Genomic DNA, 7,452 nt, shown 5'->3' on the forward strand with positions numbered 1-7,452 from the left:
TCAGGGAAAAATAATATTAAAGGAAGCATGTGCCTAACTACACTAATTCAAAAAGTACAACTGGATCTAATTACAAACCCCACTAATTAGAAACTTCACAAAGCAGCTGAACATCAAACAGCCGTCCTGGTGAAAAGTTAGAGGTACTCAATACAGGTGAGATGTTTGCCAAACACACAAGGTAGAGTTATATTAAATGTATCCACTTTGGTTCACAAAGGTACGCACTAATAGCTAACATTACGGTAGTGGAAAAAGAAAAAAATGAAAAGGCTTTTCTGCTAAAAGTAAGAAATACACTATTATAATAATTAAAATTGTATAACTGCTAAGTTTATTTCTATAAATTCCACAAGGGCTTTACGATTAGATCACATAAACCATATTTAGGATACAGTATCTGTCCAAACATGAGGAGTCCTATCAAAATGCACGATACTAGTAAATAAATAACAAATGTTAAGAGAACAAGGCCCCATAAAACTGGTGAAATATTTAACAGAATCAAATATTTACTACGACTGGTCTACAAATCCATTCTGCCTCTTTTCTCCATTCTGCCCCTTTTCTCCTTGATATGTCATTCACCATTTTTTTTTCCTTTAAAATGCAATGAACAACAAAATAAGGATGAGGATAATGAACAGAAACCGGGTCTTGCAATAGATACACAACAGTTTTGTTTTAATCCTCTTACCGGCCTCTCCTCCAATTATGTAATCATTCCACCGCGAAAGATTACCCGGCTCTTTCTCTATCCTGCAAGGAAGGAGTTGGAGGGGAAACAGAAGAGTGGAAAACAGGTAGCTTCGGAATTTGCTCCATTTCCACGAAACTAAACTGTCTGCCTCTTCGGAATCAGTATTATTAACTCAGCATTCTTAATGTTCAAGACTTTACCCTTCAGCCATTACAAATTTGGGTTTTGTTTTGTTTTTTTTTTTAATCTCATAAACAACCGGCAACTCTTCACGTGCTGCAGATTCCACCTACCACCACCCCTTCCAGAGTCCATTAAGCTCGCTTTTCCCTGGGCGGCCGGAGCGAGATGTCCACGCAGGAAGGGCGGCGTAATTACAATTACGCCCGTGCAGCTCGTCCCAACTCCCCGAAACAAAAGTCAGGCTGAACCGAGCTGCCTCCAAGGCGCGACTCCGGGCGCTGGCTCCTGCCCCCCAGGCTCCGCCGGCACCCCCCCCGACGGTGACCCCCACGCCTCGGTGTGGAGCCCCGCTCCAAGCGCACTGCCGCGCCCTGTCCAGCTCCGGCGGCGCCGGGTCCCCGACTTGATCGGGAACTCTCTTTAGACCCCGCTCCGCGACCCCGGGCCCGCGCCCCGCCGGCAGGTAACCGGGCGTCCGGCTCTGCGTCTCCGGCGCTCGGGACGGCGCAGTTAATGAGTAACGCGCCGGGCCCGGGGGACGCGGGAGGAGCCGCCAACGCCCCCCAGCCGCCCCAGGGGGGCGCCCCGAGGCGCCGAGGCGCCCAGGCCCGGCCGCCGCCGCCTCGGCCGGGGTCCCGGAGCCCCCGAGCTCAGGCAGGGGAGCGCGCTCGCCGGGTCCCCCCCGCGCGCGCGCGGCGCCCTCCGCCGCACCTGCACCTGCCGCGGCCGCCCCTCCAGGCCGGCTCGCAGGAGGCGGGCGCGCGGGCGCCGAGGGGGGCGGTGCTCGGCGCCCGGGGCCTCTCCCTCCCGCGGCCGCACTCACCTGACGAACCCACCGCGGCTGCCGCCCGCGCTCAGGGGCGCTCGCACAGCCGCACAGAGCGCGCCCCGAGGCAGCGAGAGGCGGAGGAGGTCGGCGGGCGGACGCCGCTCCACTCCGCCGCGGCGGGTGCTCTGCGAGGAGAGCCGCCGAGGGAGCGCGGGACTGCGCCTGCGCCGGGAGCGGGGCCGCGAGCCGGGAGCGGGCCGGCCCCGCGGAGGGAAGACGGGGGCGGGGCGGGCGTGGGGCCGGAGGGGCCGACGCGCTCCCGCGCCCCCTGGCGCCGGGCGGGGCTCTTCGCAGGTGCCCGGCGGGGGCCCCAGGTGCCTCTGCGGGCGGTTTCCCTGGGAACCAGCGCGAGCCGGCGCGGAGCCTTGTTACCCTGCGCTCCACAGGCGGTCTCGGGTTCACTTCGAGTGTGTTGGGCTCCCCAGGAGTCGGACAAGGAGCCTCCGATGTGAACTGAGGACCTCTAGAACCAGCCTGAGCCTCGGCGTCCATGTGTACCTTACAACGTGTGTGTGTGTGTGTGTGTGTGTGTGTGTGTGTGTGGTCTCTCGGGGATGGATGGGAGGAGGGGGAGTCTGATGGAACCTGGATCCCAGCATTCCAGCAGCTGCTGGAGCATTCGAGAATGTCGTTTCTGTAACCTGCCTTCTCTCGTCTTTTGTGTCAACTCTTTTATGACACTTCCACCCAGGAAGTGGGTCCTCCAGAGAGGAAAAGTGATAATACAAACCAAGCTCCCAAAAATCTGATCAAAAAGAGGCAGACACATCATAGTGTGTGACTCTGTTTGATAAGAGATGCATGCAATTTATGCGATATATATATATTGAATAGGACCAGCACTCTGTACATTGATCTTACCAATTAGAGGCAGCAAAGAAGAGTAGGTTATGTGTCTGCTATAGTATAGGAATCAGACAGAATTCCTGGGTTTGAGTCTGGCACCTGCTAGCTGTGTCAGTGAGTTGATCCTTAATAATCCTAGTAAATGAGGATAATAAGACTAACTACCTCACTAAGTCGTTAAGAGATAAATGGTTTAATATATGTAAAATATTTAGTCTACTTCTTGACACAGTGCCTCATGAATATTACCTATTATTAATAACATTATTATTATTACCATCCACCTAGAATCCAAACAGAAACCTAGAAAGTCATTACTCTTTAATACTCCACCACCAATATATCTCCTATCCATTCTAATTCCCCCCAAATTCTAGATCTGTCCTATCTCTTATTCACTGCGACTAGACATGACCTTCCACCATGTCATTCATTCATCAAACATTTATCGTGCTCTATCCATGTGCCTATTGGTTGACATGGGACCAGAGAAACCATTACACACAATCTCCATAATCCAAGGACTCAAACATAGTGAAGAAGACAAATATGTCAGTAACAACTAAGTGCAATGAATAAACTCAACATACAGCAGGCTACCTTGTGTTTTCCAGTCCTGCCATACTCATGTGTTGTCCTCACGTGTGCTGCTCCTTTTTCTTGTTATGCCCTGACCCTCCACCTTTTCCTTCCCTAGCTCATTCTTGCTTATCCTTCATTATTCTGTCCGGGCATCAACTCCATTGTGAACCTTCCCTGATCCTGGCCACCCAGCCCTGTCCCGCCCCAGTGTGGGCAAATGCCCCTCACTGTGCTCCCGTAGCACTATCTCATTCTAGCACTGATCACATTGAATGGTAATTGTGGTTTAGCCCATTTTCCTATGAAGTTTTTGAGAGTAGGCGCAAGGCCTGACATGTAGGAGGGACTGGCTTCTCCAGCTGCAGACTGAGTGAATGACATACATCCAGATACACTGTCTTGGTATATACGTGTTTAGAGGACAGGTCCTATGCTGACTTCTACATAGGACCTAAGACATCGTGCATCTGCAGGAAATAGTAATCAATAGCCATGTGCCTGAGTTCCATGTCGGTCCATTTGCAAATCACCTGTCACCCACAAGGCTCTTTGGAACGGACTTAGAGGTGCCTCCTCTCACAGATTTAACCCGCTAACACAGTTTGAGAATGAGAAGAGCTATCTGAGTCATTACCGATCATGCTTCCTGGCAGCACAGAGACCAAAATACACTACAGAATGGTAGACATTCAGAATCTCAGCCTGCAAAATACATAAAGTGCTGTGACATCCCAAATTAGATTGCTCACCCGTATACTAAAGGGACAGACACTTCACGCACTTTAAAAACGTGAGGATGGATTTTATAGTGTGCTCAAATTTGCCTTCTTTCTCGTTCACTGAAAGATAAATTATATAATTGATGTCAAATACCACACATCAAATAATGTATTTCTTAATTTTCAAACTTCCCTATCCATACCTGGGGCCAGAAAACAAAGGAAATGAGTGCAACTATCTAAAAATGTGTAACTGAACAAATCATTCTAAGGTTGTTAGCCTTAGCTTCGACTTTTATTGCTTGTTTGCCTCTGTTTTGTTTTTCAAGTTCAGAAAACATTGTATATTTTCATGGTACTTTCCAGTTTCAAACTGACTCCAGATTAATGATCACACAAGTCCTTTACCAAAAAAAAAAAAAAAAAAAAAACAGTTTGATGTAGGTGGAGGTAGTGTCTCTTCATCTTTACAGAGGGGGATCTTGGACCACCAGAGTTAGGGCCCTGGTCTTCAGACTGCAGGGTAATATCGTACAAACAAATGAAGTTAAAACTCTTTAAAAAGCATGCTGGACTTTGTGACCAGCAGTATGGCAGACTAGAGATTGGCTGATTCCCCCACCAAAAGCAACTCAAAGTGCTAGATTAAACATATAAAACATCTTATCAAATAGTAAGCTGACAAGAACATAAGAAACCCTCAAGGCAAAAACTAGGTAAAAGCAAGAACACAGGCAGTAAATAATAACAATGCAAAAATCAAACAAACAAAAAGCTGGCTAGGGAAAAAGGTACCAAAAATAACCTATCATTTCCTCGACTAGCAAAATAGTTGTGGGCCAGGGCTTGCGTCCCATAAAAATTTGCCTTCACAACTGCCATTAAAGCAGCGCTGTCTCTAAAGTGTCTTTCATGAGATCAAGCAGGGACAGCTCTGCATTTCGGGCCCTTTTTTCCGATGTGGGAATAAGCAACTGAACAAACCAGAGGCCTGAGAAAAGGGGCTGACAGAAGGGCTTAGACTCTGAGATGTATGATTCCCTGCAAGAAAGTTACTTTAACAAGCCATCTACATATAAGGAAATGTTTTGAGAATTGGTCTTGGATCAGGTTTATATCACAGACACATAAATTGCCGTTCATTAAACAAATGTTTATTTTTTGCTTCTCTATACAGGTACGTAAATCATCTGCAGTAAGAGGGAAGGGAGGACCGATGAGACAATGACATGATCTCCAAGCTTTCCTGCAATGTTTCAGTCCCAGGTTCCAGTCTATTCCCACATCTTCCTTTATCCCTGCTCGTAGGTGCTGGAAGACATCCTTGTATCCTTAAAATAATTACCCCGTTTTGCTTGACTTTGAAAGCATTCCTGTTATTGGTCACCAGAAAAGTTTCCTAAATAATATATTTTCAGGGAAAGATTGGTTTCTGGTGCAGCTACAAACTCAAAATAACAGTAATGTAAACAAAATAGTGTATTCCTCTCATGTAATTGTAGGCAGTGCAGAGTTGATATGGTGGCTCTCTGATCAACAGGGACACAGGCTCCTTACATCATGTGGCTTCACCATCCTGAAGATGCACCTTCTACCATCAGGTAGGCTGCTCGAGCTCCAGCCATCACATCCTTATTCCAGCTAGCAGAAAGACGACTTGCAGATGTTGTATACATCACTGCACTTACATCTTATTGGTCAGAACTTAACTACAAGTGACGGTCAAACATGTAATCTCTGTTGAGTGGCCACATGCCCAGCTAGATATCAACGGTTCTAATAATAAAGAAGAAGAGAACAGATATTGGAGACAAGCAGCAGTATCTGGCTCATCATCCAATGTCAGACTTAGGATGAGAGAAATGGGGTGCTGGGGCAGAACATACAAATAGAGGAAAACATGTGGGTGAGCAATGCACCTGGGACAAGTGCAGGCAGAGAGGGAAGCCTGGAAATATATGTGGGAGCCAGACTGTGGAAGATCTTCAATGCCAGACTGAAGAATATGGAATTTGGGAGTCAGAAGAGAGTTCCTGAAAGATTTTGAGCTGGAGAGTAAAATGATCAAACCAGTGCTGTAGTAATGAGGTGGCCATGCCTAGAAAGCATGTGGGTGGTGGGGGGGTGGGGAGATGGCTCAGGCAAGGAGATTAGATAGGAGGCTGCTATGAGCTAGTGAGTGCCTACAATGCAGCAAAACCAGGAAAAGAGAAATATTTCAAAGAATGAATTTGTCAAATCAGCAAGTGATCAGAAAGAAGGGTTCTCTCTCATGTTCAGCATCCAATACACCTTTTCAAGATCAGCACAATGATTTTATTTGGGGAAATACCCTTCCACCGTGTTCAGTCCACTGACTCAAATGGAACTTCAAGGGTGAGCATGTGACCCAGGCAGTTGGAGAATCGTCCTGGTCTCTGTGATTAGTTCATGATAAGCAAATGATTCAAGCAGGGCCAATTAAAATCCAGTCTGGGACTCTGGGAATCTTCCTCTCTGTGAGGATTGCTGAGAAGATCAAATATAAGCCTGAGGCTGCTGGCAGCGATCTTGCCACCGAAAGGAGAACATGCCTAAGGATGGAGCTAACAGGGAGAAGGCAAATCTGAGAGATAAGAAAACCAGGCATGGTTCCTGGATCCAGCTGTGACTGAAGCCGGAGACCCTGAACATTTTAGTTATATGAGCCAGTAATTTTCTCTTTGCTTCAGCCAATTTGTGTTGAGTTTTCTGCCACTTGCAAATGAATATACAGAAATAAAGGCTAGCACGATAATTCCAAGCTTTCAAAACAGTCCCATCTACCTTTGTCATACATCGTATTAAAAGATTTGGCTCCGATAAATTTTATCTGTTCCAAAAAATCAAATCTACATTCAAAGAGACGATGTTTGATATAATGGGGAATGTTCACAACCATGCTATGAAAGTTCTGAAAGTAATTACAGTCATAAAATATTGGAGCTAGAGGAGAGCTTTAAGTCATCTCCCCTCACCACCGATTTTCACAAATGAGGAAACAGACTCAGAAAGTTGAGGCGATTCAAAACAGGACATCTAAGAAACGCTTTCAGATACATTTGCAGCAAATGTAATACATACAGACAACGCCCTGAAGCAGCTGTTTTGAAAGGACAATATTGGCTTTGAAAGTATGGGAGTACCAGCAATAGTCACCACATTCTTGCGAGGATAGATGGTCTTTCCGCACAATGTTGCTATGACTCACGCCATTATACAATTAAGAGAAACCAACCATGCCATGCTGACCATTAATAACTGGACCTGCATCGCTGCCCGAGCCGAAAGCAACCCTGGGTGGTGAGATTGGATGTGAGGAAGGTCAGCCTTCAATAACAGGGGTCCCAACAGGGATCCTCCATCCTGTTGAGTGAAATAAACCCAGTCAATTCCCTTCTCTTTGCACATACGAATTTGAAAATAAGCGTACACAGGGAGAGTGATTATTCAAGCTCAACTGAGTGATTATTCAAGCTCAAATCAGGATAAACTATCCTTTACAAGTCCTGTTAGTCATCCTCATTATAGGAATACTGGGAACCCACATGTCCTGTAATATCTCATAATCCCTA

The 7,452-nt window shown here is 46.7% G+C and overlaps 1 protein-coding gene and 1 long non-coding RNA gene across 6 annotated transcripts in view; both read right to left on the reverse strand.

The window, feature by feature from the left end:
- RAB3IP (RAB3A interacting protein) overlaps positions 1–7,452 on the reverse strand; it is a 149,173-nt gene that overhangs the window by 42,860 nt on the left and 98,861 nt on the right. The window contains exon 1 of one of the 5 annotated variants that reach the window (XM_074375427.1): positions 1,707–1,892. The exons of 2 other annotated variants lie outside the window; for them this stretch is intronic. The gene's annotated coding sequence lies outside the window, so the exon portion shown is untranslated. Of the gene's footprint in view, positions 1–697; positions 1,221–1,594; positions 1,614–1,706; positions 1,893–7,452 lie in introns of those variants that run through there. 2 more of the 5 variants (XM_074375426.1, XM_010950500.3) reach the window with 2 other exon arrangements.
- Positions 4,798–7,452, reverse strand: part of LOC123615536 (uncharacterized) — a 36,743-nt gene continuing 34,088 nt past the window's right edge. The window contains exon 4 of the long non-coding RNA XR_012510886.1: positions 4,798–7,243. This is a non-coding gene — a long non-coding RNA (uncharacterized LOC123615536). The remainder of the gene's footprint in view (positions 7,244–7,452) is intronic.

The sequence above is a fragment of the Camelus bactrianus genome, chromosome 12 (assembly GCF_048773025.1).
Source record: "Camelus bactrianus isolate YW-2024 breed Bactrian camel chromosome 12, ASM4877302v1, whole genome shotgun sequence".
In the NCBI taxonomy this organism is placed as follows: Eukaryota; Metazoa; Chordata; class Mammalia; order Artiodactyla; family Camelidae; genus Camelus; species Camelus bactrianus.